At 41.8% G+C, this 20,050-nt stretch overlaps 1 protein-coding gene across 3 annotated transcripts in view; it reads right to left on the minus strand.

Annotated features, from left to right (window-relative positions):
- The window catches only part of SBK1 (SH3 domain binding kinase 1), a 117,313-nt gene that overhangs the window by 40,440 nt on the left and 56,823 nt on the right, over nt 1–20,050 (minus strand). Inside the window, exons 1-2 of one of the 3 annotated variants that reach the window (XM_074282767.1) lie at nt 12,256–12,388; nt 11,755–12,026 (exon numbers count right to left, since the gene is read on the minus strand). The exons of 1 other annotated variant lie outside the window; for it this stretch is intronic. The gene's annotated coding sequence lies outside the window, so the exon portion shown is untranslated. Of the gene's footprint in view, nt 1–11,754; nt 12,236–12,255; nt 12,389–20,050 lie in introns of those variants that run through there. One more of the 3 variants, XM_074282766.1, reaches the window with a different exon arrangement.

Consider the following 20,050-nt stretch of genomic DNA (forward strand, 5'->3'; position numbering starts at 1 on the left):
GAGTATATTAACTTCTGTAAAGAAAATGCTTTATAAATACAAAAGATTAGATCAATATAAGTTAGTACTGGAAGAGTGTGTCTGGTGAATCCCAGAGGGAATGAAGAAAAGAGAGAATGCTCACCTTAGCTCTGGACTCCAGCTCCTAAGACACAAAATGGAGCAGGGAGTTTCCCTAAGGTCTGTCTGTTCTACTCTCAACATTGGCCAGAGGCTTAATAGCCCAGAAGCAGAAATCAACAGCCAATTAATAACACTGAAGTCCAGGCCTTGCCTCATAAAGCAGAGTTATTAAGTGAGTACTGTTGTTAATGAACTGATTAGAAGGAAGAGGGGATCCAAGTCTAACTCAAAGTGGGATAATAAAGGAAGAGAGAACAAGCCTGACTTCAGGCTCAGTCTCCAAGGACAATGTCACTGAAGTTTAAGTCTGGAGGGCATCTTAGCATCTTGTCTAAGTCTTCATTTTATAGAAGGGAAAACTGAGTTTGGTGAAGGAAAGTCACTTGCTTATCATTACCCAGATAGTTAAGTGGCAGAGCTGAGACTTGAATCCAAGTCTCCTAATTCCCAGTATTGAAAGCACATAAGAACACCTTTTTTATCAGTCTGTCTTTTCTTACTCCTCACTCTACAGGGAGTAAGTAAGTACCAACCACATGATGGGGGAAACGAAGACTAGATTTGAGGCCAGAAGGTCCCACTGTGAATCCTAACTGTTACTTACTAGACCCGTATACAAGCAATTAGGCAAATCACTTAACTTCTTTGAAGTTCAGTTTCCTCACTTGTAAAATGGGGACAAATAATCCTTGCAGCCCCTATTCTTCTAAGGCTGTTGTGAAGATGAAATTTGATAAAGAATGTAAAGTTTAGTAGCCTATATCATTAGGGAGCAGTAGATTTGGAATGACAGGATCTAGGTTTGTATCCTGGCTTTAGTTATTTATTTCCTGTGTAGCCTTGGACTAATTACCTCCTTTATCAGGGCCTCAGTTTCCTCATTTGTAAAATGTTTTTGTGGAAAGTGCCAAATTTTGGAACTTAATAAATGCCCATTGAAATGTGAATGGAAAGAACCACAAAACAAATAAATGCTACAAAATTAGAAGGCACATGTATGACCCTAAGAGACATGAAAAAATTTTTTTTCCAATCTAGTGATCTATAATGCTTATTCCCCTTGCTCTTCTTCTCCTAACTTTTAAAAAAAGATTCTTTGAAATAAAGGATGTCTTTCCAGGGGAAGGGAAGAAGGGATAGAGGGGAAATTTTAGGTGATATAGAAACAAAAGATATAAAAATAAGAAAAATCTTTATTGAATGAATAATGGTGTTGGTCTAGAAGACTTCTAAGATCTGTCCAAATCTCAACCCTGTGATTCCATCCTTCCTTCCTCAAACAAATATATGTGATCATTATAATAGGTGCAGATATTTCTTCCATGCTATCTTTCACAGCTGCATCTAATATAGCTACAGGTGACTTCAAGGAAATGGATCACTGAAGATGCAGGGAGACCAAGAAGGTCCTGAATCTTCTTAATAACCTGGCTTTTTCCCAGAGAATTTCTAAACTAGGTCCAGGTTCCAATAAAGAAAGTTTGGTGTGACCACTCTCACACTTTCTTCAGTTATTTTATTTCTGGATTCCCAAATGTTCCTCTTCTCCTTAAACACTGTTACTATCTTTTGTGACTTCAGTTAGGGGCCCTTCTAGTAGTTATATGAATAATGTTGTTATTGATGATGATGATAATGATGATGATAATAAATAACTGACATTTCTACAGAGCTTGAGGCTTTCAATTGCTTTGCAGACATTACATCATTTGAGTCTCCTAAGAACCACGTGGTTGATACTGGCAGTATCATTAACCCTGTTTCACAGATGAGGAAGCAGTCTGAGAAGTTAGGGGAATTGCCCCCAGTATAACACAGCTTGGAAGAATCAGAGGCAGTTTTGCATGTAATGATGTATAGATTCCTTTTGTTGGTTTTTTTCCCTCTTTCTCCCCCCCCCTTTTTCTTTTGTTAAATCATTGTAGTAAGAAATGGGTCTCTGTTGGGATGAGGAAAGGAGAGAGAGAGAGGGAAAAATCTAGCGGATTTATAATGAAAAGATATTAATAAAAATTTATTTTAAAATGATCAGAGACAGGATTTGAAACCAGCATTAGGCTGATTTTAAGCCCATGACTCTATTTACTATAACCACACCCAGGTCTTTTAAATTATTAATCTCCTCAATTTCCATAATCTTCAATCCTATGGTTACCTATAAAAGACATAAGACATCTTGGACTCCAAACATCATTTCTGAAATCCTGAACTCTAAAATTTCTCTCTGATTACAAGCTCCCATCTTTCTGTCTCTTTGTCCTTGCTCTTGAGTCTGCTGCTTTGCCCTCATTCTGATTTTCAATCCCTCATTTTTTCTAGTTTTTTCAATTATCCTTTCTGACTTGATTTCCCTTCATTTATAGCCTTGAATGCCATTTTAATAAGATAAAAAGTAGCCCTCCATCCTCAAATCACTGACTCTCACTCCTTAAGACCCAACACTAGATAACTCCTTTGCTCTAATTCTTGAGCCACCCAGCACTATAGGCAGAAGTCACAAAATTGATGAGTCCCATTATAAAATAATCTGCATTGTTGTCATTACACTGAAATCCTTCCTTTAATCTTTCCCTAAGCAGCTGTCCCAAACTTTTCCCTTTCTTTGAACAACTTCACCTCTACTCCTTCTCTCAGCAAATTTCTTGCCTTCTTTATTGTGAATCGCACAATTCCTTCACACTTCAAAACCTTCCTATGTTTTTTTTGACCTGTCCTGTCTTCAGTCTCAGAGAATGGCCTCTCTTGCCAAGCCTAACTCTTCCCTTTACCCTTAATCATAACCCCTTCTATCTCCTGTAGCACGCCACTCCAACTGATATTTTCTCACTATTTTTGAATTTTCCTAAGTCTCTACTGGCTCTCTATCTCCTTCCCCCAATTCAAAGACACGAATAGGTTCCTACTCACCAAAAAAACACATATCTATAAAAACTCTTGTAGACCCAGAAAGCCTCCTCTTTCTTTTCTTTCTTACTGCTGTAATTCTAGAAAGAGTAGAACACATTCACTGTCATGACTTCCTTGTCACTGACTAATTCATTCCTCAGTCCTTTTATGCTAATATCTGACTCTCTCACTTTACTAAAAACTCTCCATCCTCCCCTCCCCATGTCCCTAATGACAACTGCCAAATCCAGTGGACATTTTTCAATCTTTTCATTTTCCTTGATTTTTCTGGCCAAATTGTGAAACTGACCATTTCCTTTTTTGATGCTGTCTCCTCCTTTAGCTTTCTCTTCCTGACACTCCTCCTACCTACCTGACTGATCTTTTTTTGTCCTCTTTGCTCATCTGTCTTTGATGACATAGTGTAAAGAGCACCAGATTTGAAGTTGTTCCACCTGAGTTCCAATCCTGATTCTACTATTTATCAGTAACTTACGTGATCTTTCCTGATCTATAAAATGAATGTTGGATGATATGTTCTTTTAGGTTCTTTCTAGCTCTAAATCCTATGATCTATGTTAGAAGTATAAATATGAATGTCCTCCAAGGCTCTGTCCTCAGGCATCTTATTTTATTCTATGTATATTTTCTCAATTGGCAATCTTACCTATTCATATGGCTTTGAAATTCATTTCCATATAGGTGACTCTAATCTATTTAAGAAATATTTACCAAGCACCTACTATATACCAGGCAAAGATAAAATAGTCCCTGCTGTCAGGTAGCTTATGCTCTATCTGAAGGAACACATGCTCCGATAAGTAAATATAAATCATATACAAAATAATTTTAATGGGATATTAGGGTTAGAACCAACCACCTGAAGAATGAAGAGGGGTCTAGTATTCAGAGGTAGGACTGAATGTGGAAGGGATCCTAAGAGACAGGTATGGAAGGAGACCATTACAGAAATGCATGGCCAAGTAGAGCCTGTGCAAAGGCATGGAGGGAGAAGTAGGAAAAGGTCATTTTGACTAAAACACAGAATATATGAGGGAAAATAATGAGAAATCATTCTAGATGGACAGGTTCAATTCAGATTGTGGAGATCATTAAATTTCAGTTTATATTTAAACCCAATGGCAATAGGACGTCACTGAAGCTTCTTGGGGGGGAGGATGATCAGACTTAGGTCTTATTCATATCCTTTTAGCAGCTGTATGCCAAATCAATTTATACAAACCCAATGCTCCCCCCAAGTGCCTGCTTTACATTTCCTACTGTCTTCTGCACACCTTCACTTGTATGTTCCAATAATTCCTTACTTAACATGTCTAAGCCTGAATTTGTCTTTCAACAAAAACCTCTTCACTCTAACTTCCCAATTTCTGTTGCCCATACCACAATTTCCTGTCACTCAGTCTTGAAATGTCTTTGGCCCTTCTGTGTTCTGCACTGTCCACATCTGATCAACCACCTCAGCTCTTTGATTGTGCTCCATTATCTTTTAAAATCATCCTCTCTTCCTCATTTGACCTGCTGCTACTCTATTATACCAGGTCCTCATTATCTCTGGTCTAGAAAAGTCATTTAGCTTTCTAACCAATGTCTGCTTTCCTACTTCTCCCCTTTTTCACCTAACCATGTTGTCTTTCATCTCAGGATCCTCAGTGCCTGGTACACAGTAGGAGGATCCAAGTCAAGCTTAACCTCTGATGAAACTGTGCCTCAGATGGGAAGAAAGACCTTTCTGAGTAGTCCCTGGGATCCAGTACCAATTGCTCCTTTTCCTACATTTCTATTTGACCATATCTCACAGCTCTACCAGCTAGCATGTCAAAGACTTGGAGAAATCTGCCTTGAGAGGTGATCTTGCCCTCTTTGTTGCCTAAGTTTCCCATCTACAATTCTTCTGGATTGAAAGAATCTCAAGGATTGATTACTGAGCTATGGGGGAGACTTTATTTGGAGTTCTGGCTCTTTATTAGGTATGATCATGAGCAGATGCTAATATGTTGAACCTCTGTTATCAAATCTGTCAAATGGAAAGAACATCACCTTTATGAGAAAGTACTCTAGAAAATATAAGATATGCAAAATACTGGGGTTGTAGACAGAAGGTTGTCCCCAGAATCAGGAGGGCCCAGATTCAAATCCTACCTTCGTCCAACCTTATCTACTTGAAGCAACATCCTAGGATTTACTGTCCAAAGTCTCTTCCAAATGGGTTTTTAGGAAGAGTTAATACAACTACTAAATCATAGGCACAATCTGCACCAAAGAAGCGAATTCCCACCTCAGGAGCTTTCCTCCATTCCAAATGACCTCCTTCTTTATGATTAATGGCAAAAAATCAATAATGCTCTGGTCTCTGCCAGGAAGCAGGTGGAATGACCGTTGCTGAAGAGGGATGCTGGAAGCTCCAGATAGCTGCTGACTTCCTGATTTTGACTCCAGTCTTCTCTCCAGTATCTTTTTTGTCTTTGCCTCAGGTAGACCTTATACCTCAAGGTACCAGATTCATTATCTCACCCTAGGTATACTCTTCATTACCATTCATCTAGACTTCAAAACCTTCTAAGAGGCCCCTTTTACCTTCACATTCTCCTACATACTATTGACAAACTGGTCTTCCTTATGTCTGGCTCTGATCATATCATAGTTCTGCTCAATCCCCCTGATTGCATCCCATTGCTCATGAATGATTAAGGCCCTTCTTCAGATAGCTCCAATCCATTTTTCTGGACATATTTTACACCATTCACCATCATAAACACTAAGCTTTGGCCATGGTGAGCTATTTACCATCTTTTTCTGTGCATCTCTGACCCTGGGAAGATTTTCTGTTCCTGGAATGCTCCTCTTGACCTGTCTCTTTCTGCTAAATTTCTTCTCATCTTTCAAAACCTGGTTAAAATACCACCTTATCTCTGAAGGCTTCCTAGATCTATTGAGTCAGTAAGAATCTTGCTTCATTCAGGAAGTCTTCAAATAACACTTCCTTGTCCTTCTCTAACTCACTTATTATGTATCTTACTTAGTAGCTGTGTGAACATAGGTAAATTTACCTACATTGTACCCCATCTACCCTTGTGCTTTAATCCTGTAACAATAGATATGAATTTAATGAGACTGTGTTTCATAGCTATAGTTATCTGTGTATATATTATAAACCTTTTGTAGACTAGACTGCAGGAGGTGGAGACTGTCTTATCTAAGATCTATATCTATGCACTAGGACACAGTAGGAGCTTAATAACTATTTATTTATATTTTTAAAAATATGTTATTACATTCAATAGGTCCCAGCTCTAAGCCAATTTTTTTCAAGTCCTTCTAACTCTCTCGTATTTAACAATGATGTCGAAGTCTTTTTCTTGGACATTTCCTCAGTTTTTTAGTCACTGTTCTCTCTTAATTCTCTTACTCTAATTTGTCTGCTCCTTCTTAGCCTTCTTTGCTTGACCATCATTCAAATAATACAACCAATACTCTAACCAAAGCCCTCTTCTTTTCTTTCTTTATATTCTTTCTTGGTGATTTCATCAGTTAGATTATCTCTATGTAACAACAATAATAATTAGCATTTATATCATACTTTAGGGTTTTCCTATGTTATTTTATTATATTATCACAAAAGCTTTGAGAAGTAGAATGCTTTTCTTATTTCATTTTTATCTATGAGGAAACTGAGGTTAAAGGAAGTGAGATCTTCTAGATTCTAAGTTCAGTACTCTTTCTATATATCCAGCTTTAGTTTCTTTCTTGAAACTCTAGTTCTATGGTCAACAACATCTTGTTAGGAAATTTCTAACTATATCCAAAATAAAACATGTATTTCCTCCTATATCCATCCCTCCTAAAAACATGTTCATTTATGTTGAGAGCAGCACCAGTCATACACATTTGCCACTTTGGAGTCATCTTTGACTCTTCTCTCTCTCCTTTAACACTCCTTCATCCTCATCTAACAATCGTTGAATCTTGGATTCTGCCTCTCTTACATTCATTCTTTCCTCTCCACTCACACAATCACCACCTAGCTTAGCCCTGCAACATCCCTTGCCTGGATGATTACCATCAACTTTCTAATTGGATTCCCCACTTCCAGATTCTCTCTTTTCTAATCTATATTTTCTGCATCCTATACTCTGAGCACCTGACAAAAGAATCTTCCTATTGCAAAAATCTGACCATTCTGTTCCTTATTAAGAGAACTTCAATGGCTTTTTGACTGCCTTTTAGAATAAAATACCAAATCCTCAGACTGGTCCTTTATAATCTGGCTCCAGGCCACTATTTTAGGCTTATTGTAAATGATCTGACTTCATATACTCTCTATTCTAGACCCAGTAGTCCACTTGCTTTTTCCTGAGTTCTTCCTGGCTTCCCTCAAGGTTTCGCTCAGGTGCAACTTCCTTTGGAAAGCCTTTCCTGATGTCTCTGGCAGTTGGATTCTCTCTCTTTCCAATGACCAGTAGACCTTATGTTTATTCACTGTGTCCTTCAGTAGAAAATGAGCTCTTTAGAGGCAGGGACTGTTTTTTGTTATTGTTTCCTCAGAATCTAGCACAGTGCCTCATACGCAGGTCATTCATTAAGTGCCTATTGGAGGACACTGTACTCTAGGGATACAGAAAGACTCATCATTCCGACTGTTCGTTCTCATCTCATATAGAATATCAGAATTGGAAGGTTTCTTAGAAATCTTCAGTCCAACTCCATCTTATAGATGAAGAAATTTATAATCACAGAAGTGACTTTCCCAGGGCCAGTAGCCAAAAATCTTGGTCTCCTCACTGCTGACTGATGGCTCTTTCTACTGTCTCTAACTTTATATTTCAATAGGTATATCCAATGGAATAAAGAGTATCTGAAAAAAGTTAACAAAAGTTGGAGATTCATATGTATCACAGACTAGCTAGGGGTTTGGAGAAATCCAGGATAACATTTGTCTCCTTAGGATAAAAAAAAAAGTCTAGAGATAATTCTATTTTTAAAATAACTGCTAGGGGTGGGGGGAAGTGGATGGGCACACATTCACATCCATTTTCTCAATACAGCTTTCTCACACATATATCAAATACACACACTTCCTTCCCAATGTCCTTCATTAAGCCACCCAAGCAAACTGATTGTGTAAATGACCCCAGAGCTGGGAGACAGAACACCTGGTTCTGAGCTCTTACTATTAGCCCCAATTCTCCTTCACTCAGACTGGTGTGAATGAATGTGAGCATATATGTGAAAACACTTTATAAACCTTAAAATGCCTTATAAATGGAAGCTAATAATTTAAAAATTATTGCAGTCAAAGAGTTAGACTGGATGATCTCTAAGGATTTGTCCAATTATAAAATTTTGAGAGCGTATTTACGGAGAATCTACAATTTTCATAACTCTATGTCCAAATTTTTTTGAGGGGAATTAAAATATCTAGTCCATGGCTTCAAGAAGCTTATATATTTAGACAGAGTTAAGATATGAATATAGGAAAAATTACTAACACATTACTAATATATGAATCAAATAAGTGTGACTAACAATAGCTTACTTAGAGCTGGACTAATCAGGGAAGCTTCATAGAAGAGGTAGAATTTGAGTTGGTTCTTGAGGCAAGAAAATAATTTAGAGAGGAAGAACTAAGGCATTTAACCAGAAGAGAAAACAGGTAAGGGCACAGTATAGTCAGGAGACAGAGAGGAGGTTTTGGTTGACTATGAGATCAAATGTGCTGTGAGGCAGATTGTAGAAGGCTTTGAATGCCAGGCTAAATGCCCTTCTCCTGTAGGACATGGGGAGTCCTTGAAATAGTCTGAACCAGGACTGTCTTGTTTTTTATCCCCTGTGAAAGAGTCATTCAGGGCTCTTTCCCTCTCAGCCCCTCTTTTGATGAATTTAGTCTCTCCAGGACCAGAGATACTAGTCAGAAGATTGGAGCTGTCATGAGCTTAGTGGGAGTAACAAACACAAAACTCAGGAACCATATTCACTGATATATAAAGACACACTCAGAAAACTCAAGAGCTTTCAGAGTAGAATAACTGGTGGAGGAAAGGGGATTTGTAGACCTTCTTCACATAGGCCCTCCTCCTATTTCCTAGATTATTTGTGTGGTGGCCACTGATTTACAAACTGAGAGGTACAAGTCCAAAGGAGTTTAGTTGCCTGAGGTCACAAAGTAAATAGAGATTTGGTATCACACCTGAAGTAGAAATGGTGATAATCTTTGGATCAGGAGAAGATGCTACATGTCAAAAAAAAGTCCCTCAGAGAAAAGATTTGAGTGGGTTTTCTTTATAACTTCCATACCCCATTCCCACTTCCTGAGGCTCCTGGGAAAGAGGTTCAATTTTCCTTTCAAGACATATCAACCTTGGAAAAATACAGTAGTTCACTAAGAAATTCCTGCCAGAAATTATAGCTTTGGAAGGTGCTTTTGGGAAACTGATTCACAAAATTTTTTTGTCCAAGATCATAAGGAATAATGGACTATAGAAGTCAGAAGACTTAATTTCTAGCCCCAACAGATATAATTTGGATGTCTACCATGTAGAAGGTATATTCGGCCTCATTTTTTAATCTATAAAGACAGTGGTATCTCACTGGATTATGAAAATCAAATGGGAGACTAGATGTGGAAGTGTAGATAGCAATAAAAAGTGAGGAGTCACCAAAAATATGGGAAACACTTGGTGCAGTGATGGAAAGAAGGTTGAATCTGGAGTTAGTCTTATCTTTGATGCTAATTATCTGGGTGACCTTGGACAAATGATTTCTTTCTGAGCTTCATTTGTAAAGTGAGAAGATTGGTCTACATGAACTCTAAAGCCCTTTACAGCCCTTAATCTCTGTTCCTAGTGCCATTGTAGAAACATTATTCTCTCAGGAGTCTCTGATCTCAGGGATAACTATACCTATTCTTATCCCCATAACAGGATGAGGTTTAACTATGAGGTCACCAGCCTAATAAAGCAGAAAAACCCATTCCCTCCAGGCCAACACCCGGTTTTCTTTTTAGTTTACATAGCATATACAATTAGTTGGAGTTGGCAGCTGGGAAAGATTCATTAGATGTTTATTTCTATTTAAATAAAAAATTTTGAGGGACCCAGGCTTCTCAGAATCCATCTTATCCAATCATGAATTCTTTCTTCCTGTCAATCATGAAAGAAAGAAGAATGGAAGATGAAAAGAGGCCACCTGAGTCCAAGACTGAAAGGAACATACATGGAACCCACTGAGGTTTAAGAAGAATCTGAGTCTCTCTTCTCCTTCAAAACACCCTTCTCCCCCCAAAAAAAAATCCACACAAAAAACCCTCCCCACACAATGGGGAAAGAGTCAGGTACTCAAAACCTAAATAGCTGAGGGCATTCGGATAACTTTTCTCTTTTATCTCGGCAAAGCAAAGGAAAGAATCACTACACCATTTACATCTTATTGGACGAGCCTTTCTAGGAAAGTAAACACGGTGAAAAAGCAGAGGTCTTTGGGATTGGATGGCTGGATTAGGGAGTGGGCAGGGGGCATCCCAGGAAAGGTTCTCTTAAATTTCATGAACAAAGCTTCATGCTACACTCACAGAGCTAACAGGCTAGATGCTCCATTGTTCTTGCAGATCAAAGGAGGGCATGGATTTCCGGGAGTCAATCTGTCCTTCCCAAAGGGCAAGACTCATGGAACCGAATAATCCAAAAAGGACAGCTCCACCAGCAGTCCAGGTCTGTCCCAAGGAAAGGAAGCCTCGAGGGCAGGGGGTAGGTAGAACTCCGGGCAGTTCCTTTCCCAAGAACAATACCTTATTAAAGTACTTCATCTCATTTGTTACTCGAGACAGAGAGGTCTGAAGTTAAAGCATACTATCTCATCATTAAATCCTAAATACCGGTGAGGAAACTGAGGGAAAGCCCAGGGTCACATAGCTAGCATGTGAAAGGACCTGGTTTGGAAGCCGGGTCTCCTGGCTCTCAGTAAGATGCTCTATTCACTACACAACCCGCACTCCAAAATCTCTTTTTGCAGGGTGGATCTGGCTGGGAGATCGGGGCTTTTGGTGAACCTTTCTTCTCCCTTCTGCGCCCCAACCCCCAAGCCCGGGTCAGCACAGCAGGAGCTCAAAGAAGACAAGGGGGGAGGCCAGAAGGGGGGTATCGAGAGGAAGCTCCTCCTTCTTCCCCCTCCTTTCTGCAGGATCTGAAGCGCCCCCAAAGGAGGAGGGATTCCCCCCTCCCCCCGGCTCCGGGATCATCTCTCCTTCAAACCCTCCCCAGCACAGCGTGCCCCCTCCCGAAGAGAAGAAAGAGAGAGCGGGCAGGAACCTTGGTCGAGCAAGGATAAGGGGAGCCAGAGGGGAGGAGGGGGCGGCGGCTGTTGGGTTGAGCTGAGACACAAAGAGATGTCCTTCAACCGAGTCCAGGCTGCCTGGTGATGCAAGGAAGAGGAAGGGGAGAGGGACAGGGAGTAAGAGGAGAGGGTGATAAAAGCTGGGGCAAGGTGACAACCCCTTCCACTTCCCCATCACCCCCTCTCGCTCACCTGCGGGTTGCTCACCCTGGAGCCCTGGGAAGGGGGGCTCCTCCCCACTCCCCGCCCAGAGTGCTCAATGGGCAGGTGCTTCCCCCGGGGAGGGGGCGCGGTGGCTTCTCTTCCTTTCCACGGCTACCTCGAGGGAGGGAGGGACACAATGGCCTTGGGGAGGGGGGACTCCAGGTAGCATGGGGTGGGGGCGCGGGTGCATCTTACCTGGGCAGAAGCTGCAGAAAGCGGCGCCGAACGGTGGAATGGTCCTGGGCGCCAAGCCTTCAGCCCCGGCCCGTTTGCCAGCCCGCCGACCGGCTGAGGTCCGGGGTCCGGCGTCCGGGTCCGGGGCTGGGAGGCAGGATCTCAAGGCGCCTCGGCCATTTGAGAGGGTCCTGACCGGGAGAGGGTGCGCTGGGGCTGGCCCTGTGCCCTGGCCCCCGGGGAGCTGGAGGGTCCGGGCGCAGATCTTGGGGTGCTGGGGGCAGCGGCAGCTCCTTAAATGCGAGCCACAGGGAGGAGGAGGAGTAGGAGAACGAGGAGGTCAGGGGCTGGGTGCCCCTTTGGCTTCCCCTCGGCCGAGCGGGGCTCCCCAGCAGGGTGGCCCCGCTGCCCGAGCTGCCCAGGTTGGCCCCAACCGCTCAGTTCCATCCCAGCATCTCCCGGCCCCGGGAGGGGCTACCTCGGCCCCAGCCCGGCCCCGGCCCGCCCCGCCCCACCGCACACCTGCCCAGCGCTCGGGGAAGCTCGGGTCCAGGTGTGAGCCTGGCAGCCCTTTTTTTCCACCGCCCGAGGGCACAGATTCTCCCCTCTCTAGGTTCGTCTGGGCGCCCTCCGCGCCTGGCCTCTCTGCCGCCGCCTCCCACCCTCCCAGCCTGCCAGCCCGCCCGCCTGCCTGCCCGCCTGCCTGCCTGCCGCCTGTCTCCACCTCTCGGGTGCGCCAGCAGCCTGCTGGGTCCTAGAGACCGTTCTCTCCTCCCTTCCCCCTCACCTCCCCCCCCCCCCAACACAAACACACCTTTTACCCCACACAGTTTCTAGGTCAAAGCTAGTAGTAATGAGGTTAGAATAGTCTTGAACCTTAGAACCCTAGAAAGGTCACATGGTCCATCCTTTTGTCTCCTTGTGTGTCCAAGCCATCTCAGTTAAGAAACCTTGAAAAGGGAGTCGTCAAGCTGTTGAGGAGGATCGTTAGAGCTCCTCTTTCAGGACCCTCACCCTAAACATTTCCCCTGGCAGCTGTTGATGGTGATGAGATAAGGGAGAAAAGGCAACCCCCATATCTTTGGGGGTTCTCTGAGGCAAGGGTACCACTGGAAAGGCTTGCAGCCAGAGAAAAATGTGGCTGAATTGGGTTAATTAGAACTGGGCTGAAGTGAAGACAGCCAGCTGCCCCCAAAGCCCAGATTCTAGGCCCCACGAGAATCTGTACAGGGAGAAGACAGCCCTGAGCTAAGACTGCTTCTGGACCAATTCGGTGGGAGTGGGGGTGGGAGTAGTAGTGAGGACACAACCCCTACCTGCAACACATAGGGTAGGGCTTTTGTTGGGGGCTGGAAGTCAGACCTCTTTGGTTATCCCTTTCCCATCTGTCAAGTGAAAGGTGGACTAAGATCCCTTTCTGCTTAAAATCATTCCTGTATCAGAACTATAGGCGGGACCTCAGCATTGATTCAATGCAAAACTGCTATTTTACAGCAGAGGAAACTGAGACCCAGATAAGTTTAAACTTAGTCTATTTTCTTTTTTTTTTTTTCTATTTATTTATTTTTACATCTAAAATCTATTTTCTAAAATCTCTTCTAGTTGTTATTCCAAGATGGGAGAGAGAGTAGAGGGGGAAATGGAAAGAAAACTAAAGAAATGAAGCCTTCTCACAGCGGTAGGAACCCTTAGACAGAGCTCTGGCTCAAGGTCTTTTGGAGAATGCCCTGTATCTCCCGCAGGTTGATTCACATTAGGACCAGAGGAGGTAGCCACCTGGGTGGTGTGATTAAGAGCCCTGAGAAAGGACCTCTGTCCAAAAATATCTTCCCAATCAGCCTGTCACAGTGCCTGAAATCCCATTAGCTACTCCCCTGGATTCAACTAAAGAAGGGCTTACTTAAATTGCAAATGTGTTTGCACTGGGGAGGGTGACAGTAAGTAGACTGGTAGTGGAAAGAACATTGGCCCAGGAGTCAGAAAACCTCAGTTTTAGTCCCAGCACTGCCACTAATTATCAGTTTAACTTTGGGAAAGTCATTTAACTCCTATGGGCCTCTACTTGCTGAAATGAGGGAGTTAGACCAGATCAGGGATTCTTAACCTTTTTGTGTGTCTTGGACTTTTGTGGTGGTTGGGTGTACCTGGTTCAGCACAGTGTCTTTAAAGTCTACAATAGGATTATGAAGGAAACCAAATATATTGAAACAGTTATCACAATATTAAAAGTTCCAAGCTCATATTCTTCTTGAAATCTATATACAGCCCTCCCCCCATTTTCCAACCCCAGGTAGAGAAGACCTAGACTAGATGATCTCAACTTTTGTCAACTTTACATGCATTATCTCCTTTTACTCTCAAAATCACCTTCTATTATAGGTGTTATTATTTCCATTTTGGAAATGAGTTGTAGATGAGGCTAAGTGGCTTTCCAGGGACACATGGCTACTTCATATGAGAGGCAGACTTTGGAGCCAGGTCTTTTTGACTACAAGTACAGAATGCTGTTTGCTAAGTCACACCATTTCACCTCTATTATCTCAATTTCCTCTTTAAAATGGGAGCAGTTCTCTGAAGTTGCTTGTGGAGCTGCCATTCTGAGTCTATGAGCTGCTCATTCCCACTTTTCAAATATCAAAGTTGAAATCTCTCTCTTCACTTTCTCCAGGCAGTTTTGAGATTCAAAGGGTCACTTTAGCCTAAAACACAATTGGGTCAATTCCTGTGGGTTGTAATTAGAATTAGAACTGGAAGGTACCTTAGAGATCTGATCCTTTAGCCCATTCCAACACTCTTATGGATGAGGAGATTGAGTTCCAGAAGAGTGACCTGCCCTGAATCACAGAGCTGGTTAATTACTAGAACCTGGGATTAGAACCTAGAAACTAGATTGTTTTTTTTTTTTTTTTTTTCTTTTTCTTTTTCTTTTTTTTCCTGAGGCTGGGGTTAAGTGACTTGCCCAGGGCCACACAGCTAGGAAGTGTTAAGTGTCTGAGACCATATTTGAACTCAGGTACTCCTGAATTCAGGGCTGGTGCTCTATCTACTGCACCACCTGGCTGCTTCTGAAACTAGATTGTTTCTACAAAAAGGTCACTCTTCTTGTGTCCAAAAGGAGAAAGATAACAGTAGGAAGCCCAACCTGCTCATTTTGGGGATAATGATCCATAAGACAGAGTATTGGAGCTTTGAGTATTGTCTCCTGCCCCTTCCTCCCTTCATTCTTGTTACCTTCTGTCTTCAGCTTCTTGTCTCTTCCTTCCTTGGGTGCCCTGACTCTGCTCTCCACTATATTCAAGTCCCTGCCCTTCTCTCCCATACCCTAGGCTCTAGCCAATACTTTCCTTCCCCACTCTTCCCCCTGCACTACTCTAGGTGCAGAGAAGTTAGGTTGAATGCAAGGTGTTGGAAGCTGCCCTCTGGGGAAGCTAGCCCCATCTCGGAGGGCAAAATGTCACTCTAGTCAGAAAGTTAAGACATTACATGATAGCTCCAGATGCCTACAGATGGAGGTCAGGGAGATGTGGTATTCCTTGGGGCTGACCAGGCAGCTTGTAAGAGGGCAAATCCAACCCGCCCTCAGTCTCTTTCTGTAAACTGCCTCCCCAATCATTCTTTTCTCTCTTCTGCCCTTTTCTATACTGCCAGAATCTTCCCACTACATGGGACCCCAAGGCTCCAACAGGAGATTCCTAACTGTGATTCCACGCCCTGGAGTTGCCAGTAACTCGAGCAGGGAGAGAATCCTGGGCCCCACCCACAACTTGCTCTGACCTAATTGGAGTGTAGACAGGCACAAACAAGCCTAAGAGACTTGTAATCTAATATTCCCCCCCCCCCCAGCCCACCCACTGCTAAGGATTTTTAGAATCAGTGCCCCCACCTTGAGGTAGGCAAAGGGGTCCTTGTGAGCAAAAGCTCAGCCCTTCGAGCAAGAGTAAGGGCAAGACTGGCATGGGGGAAACAGAAGAATAGAACCTGGAACTTCTCTGGAAGCTGGGGGGTGAGGGATAGAGGTCTGAGTGCTGCCAATAAGTGGGAATGGAGGGGAGCATCTTCTTTGGGTCTCTTCCCACCTTCACTTCCTGGGATTATCTTCAGGAATCACTGGTTTTGAGGAAAGATGCCCTACCTTAAATTTTGACAAGTTTTCCAAACTCAGCCTTTTCAATAGACTATACCTCCTTGTGGTTGTTCAATTGTTTCAGTCATGTCTGAATCTCTGTGACCCCATTTGGATTTTTTCTAGCTCCCAGAGGGGTTCTATATATACCCCCATATATAATCCTTTTGACTAGAGTGTCTGAATTCTTCCTCAGAATGATTTAGTTTCATCTGGGTGTTCCTCCCATTTTTTCTTGAGGACTAGAGGGAAAAGAGGTATGGAGGTGAGTCCTGGAAGGAGCTATCAGAACATGGATATCTTTGGTTCAAGAACTTAACAATACTATCTGATCTGATATCACCATTGTCCTAACAGTTCCAGTGGGGTGCAATTATCCCCATTTTACAAATGTATCCAAGGCACAGAGATTAAATAACTTGCCTACCATCATGAAGTCTACTGGGTGAATGATAATATGCCAGGATTTCTGTCTTCTATTTGATTTTTGCTGTATCCCTATCTCCTTATTCCCAATGCCTGAAAGGCTCCGTTTCAGGGAAACTTTATTTCCCCTTATTTCTTTTCTGTTCTCAAACTGATGTATTGCCAGTAATGAAGATTTTAGGCTGATGGCCTTGAGTAAACAGATAAAAGAAAGAAAGATGGGAAAAATGCAAATGTTTATTAAATGCTTACTAACGTGTTAGACACTGTGCTAAGTACTTAGAAATATTATCTCATTGAGTTTTTGTAACAACCCTGAACATGTAGGTCCTATTATTATATGCATTTTAGAGCTGAGAAAATGGAAGCCAACAGTTTTAAGTGACTTGTCCAGGATCACACAACACAGATATGAAGTTATAGATGCCATATTGAAAATGGCAATTGCAGGTACACATTCTACCGAATCTCATTTTTTCCAGATTAGGAGACAAGTGTTTCTTTTAACAGTTTCTTAGGACTGGAGGTCTTTCTGTCCTGTTTTAGCTTCCCAGACTATCTGGCTCCCCAAGACAGCTACCATTTTCCCCCCAGCTTTAATTATTTCTAACTCTAGCTCAAACAGAGGTCTTGGTTAGAAAGTTGCCTAGTCATTGGGGACAGAAATCACTCTCCAAGTCTGATCTTCCCTCAGATTAGATAAACCTGTCCCTGACTCTCTAATCCCACCATTCACCTTTTTAATCTCCAGATTGCAGAGATCAGTCATCTAATTATTTGTCTTAACTTATTTCTGTTCTCTGTTTGGTCCTACTTTGCCTTTCATCACTTAAGAATTTTCTTATTAGAATAAGAATGATGATAATAGCTCACAATTTATAGAGTCCATTGAGGTTACAAAATACTTAACATATATTATTTCATTAAGTCCTCACAACAGCCATGTGACATAGAAAGAAGAGTGAATTTTATCTCCATTTTGCAGAGGAAAGAAGAAGGGAAAGAAGCAAATGCAGAAGAGTCTCAGACTAGTGAATTGCAAAGATGGGACTAGAATCCAGGTATCCTGACTTCTTTATTTCCCTCTAACTAAAGATGTATCTTCTATTTGGTACAAATACGGATGTGTATTTATAATTTACATGTTGTCTCTATTAATAGATTATAAGATCCTTGAAGGCAGGGGCTGTTTAATTTTGTTTCTTTGTATCCCCAACACTTGGCCAGTGATGGGCACGTAATAAGTGATTAATAAATGCTGGTTAATTGTTAGATGATACACACAAAAGTATATCTATGACAAAAGGAGAAATTGTGGATGATTATTAGCTTGTGATGAGATCCCAGTTCAATGAAAAACTTGAAGTATGAAATATAGATCCATTGAAACAGTATAGTGCTAGAATGGTACAAGGGTAGAAAATGATTTAATCTCTACCTTCAGGGAGTTTACAGTCTAGTAATTGCTTCTTTTCCCCATATTCTTTACCAATCATAGGAGAAGAACCTTAGGCATATAAATCAGGGCTTCTTAAACTTTTCCCACTTGTGACCTCTTTTTGCCTGAAATTTTTTAATGTGACTTCAGGTATATAGATATATAAAGTAGATATACAAATCAAACATTACTGATAAATAACTTTTCAACCCACATATTCAGTTATGAAACCCCATATGGGGGTCATGAATCACAGTTTAAGAAGCTGGAATATAGACCACACGCACAGGAATATCAAAGCCAAAATATCATTTGGGCTAAAAATGACATGCAGGCTTGGGTAGCAAAATTGTTGTGGACTTGAAGGGAGAGGGTCCATGGGGATGGGGATGGGGTAGTCTACCAACCTACCCTCTCTTTTCCTTCCATGAGTTGAAGAATCTATTTGCACCTTTATTCCTCTCTGCTGGGAACCTAAGCTTTGGGGAGTGTCCTTAGCTTTGCACTCAACCCTACCTCCAGGGATAGACTTAGCTTAATTCATTTGGTGGGTTCCCTCTGTGTGCACATGTGCACAGAAAGCTGCCAACTTCCTTTTTCTCTCCAAGCCAACGAGTGAATGAAGCCTTGGCATGCCACTTGGAGAAAATTGCCAATTCCTGGCAAAGAAGGCACAGACATATATATCACACACTTGATGGGGGCACCTCCTCAGCAAGTGCTCTAACCCCCACATGCTGTTCCCAGCTCTTAGGAGAGGAGCCAGATGAAGTTAGGACCCTGGAAGGTAGTGATAGGAGATAAATGGAAAACCAGGGGTATAAGGGAAGAGCTCTGGGTGAATTCTGTGATATCTACTAACTCAATATGTCACTTTAAATAAGTCATCTGATCTTAATGGACAATGGACATCTTTAAAATGAGGAAAACTATATCCTTTTCCATGGGGAGACTTCTTAACCTATAGCCTCTTTTTTTTATCTTTTAAGAGTTGAGGAGATCAGTCTGTCAAAATGTTTCATTCAGAGTGAGAAATGATTAAAATGTAAGATACGTGCTTGTATATTTGAGAGGCATGGGGTGCAGTGGAAAACAGCGCTAAACCTGGAATCACTCTGATACTGTGACTTGATCTCTGTAAGCTTTAGTTTTTTTTGTCTGTAAAACAGAGGTAATAAGCCTATAATATTTGCCACACAATTTCTCAATGGACATCGTTCACCATTGAGGTCAGGAAACTTTCCCACAAATCACAGGGTGGTGGTTGCGAGAGTAAAATGAAATGAGTAGTAGTAGTAGTGGGAAACCATAAAGTGCCAGTCCTTGCGGCCCTGTGTTGTATATATATAAGTGAAGTTATCTGTATCATGTACACACATGTGTATATATGTACATGTGTAAACACTGTTGTAAAGTGTGTGTGTGTGCACCCTCATTCATTCCATATGTAGTGCTGCCTTTGGAAATAAGAAATAAGAAATCCAAGTTGGAACCTAACTTTTTTTTATTAGTTATGTGAACATGAGCAAATCATTTTGCCTTTAGGAGATTCTGTAATCTCATCCAAAAAGTGGGAAAAGTAATAGCTACACTATCTGCTTCATGGGGCTATTGTGAGGAAGATGCTTTATAAATATTCAAGTTTTATAAAAGGACCATCTGTTAATAATAACAGTTAGCATTTATGGAGCACTTAAAGGCCTGTAAAGTGCTTTGCAGATGTTAGCTCATTTGATACTCACAATAACCCTGGAGGTAGGTACTACTATTAGTCCCATTTTATAGATGGAAAAACAGACATTGAGAGGTTAAGTGAATTGCAAAGATTTTCCAAAGCAAAGAGTGCCCAAGGCAGGATTCAAACTCATTTTCTCCTGACTTCAAGTGTCATGCTATATCCACTGAGTCACCTGGTTGTCAACTAATTATTCATTTATTCATTTCTTTTCTCTGCCCTTCAATTTTCTCATCTATAAAAGGTAGAAATTGATTCCGGTACTCTCTAGGGCTCTTTTTAGTTCTTTTTCAGGTTCTTTTTCATTTTGTATTACCTTTATGGATTTAACAAGCATTTACTATGCATCAGATCCTATTGTAGTTTATATATGTGTAGAGCCATGATTGGAAAGGTGTGTGCCCAAGATGAATTCATTTGGGATAAAGGGTGGGACAGCATAGAAGATGGTTCTCCTTGGTGGCAGTTGTGCCAAAAAGGAGAATACATTCCCCAGAGATGTGGGTCAAGCTCACCATGAGCTGAAGTAATCAGGGAAGGTTTCCCAGAAGAGGTGGAATTTGAGTTGGAGCTTGAAGGTGAGGTATGACTCCAG

Source organism: Sminthopsis crassicaudata, chromosome 1 (assembly GCF_048593235.1).
Source record: "Sminthopsis crassicaudata isolate SCR6 chromosome 1, ASM4859323v1, whole genome shotgun sequence".
NCBI lineage: Eukaryota > Metazoa > Chordata > Mammalia > Dasyuromorphia > Dasyuridae > Sminthopsis > Sminthopsis crassicaudata.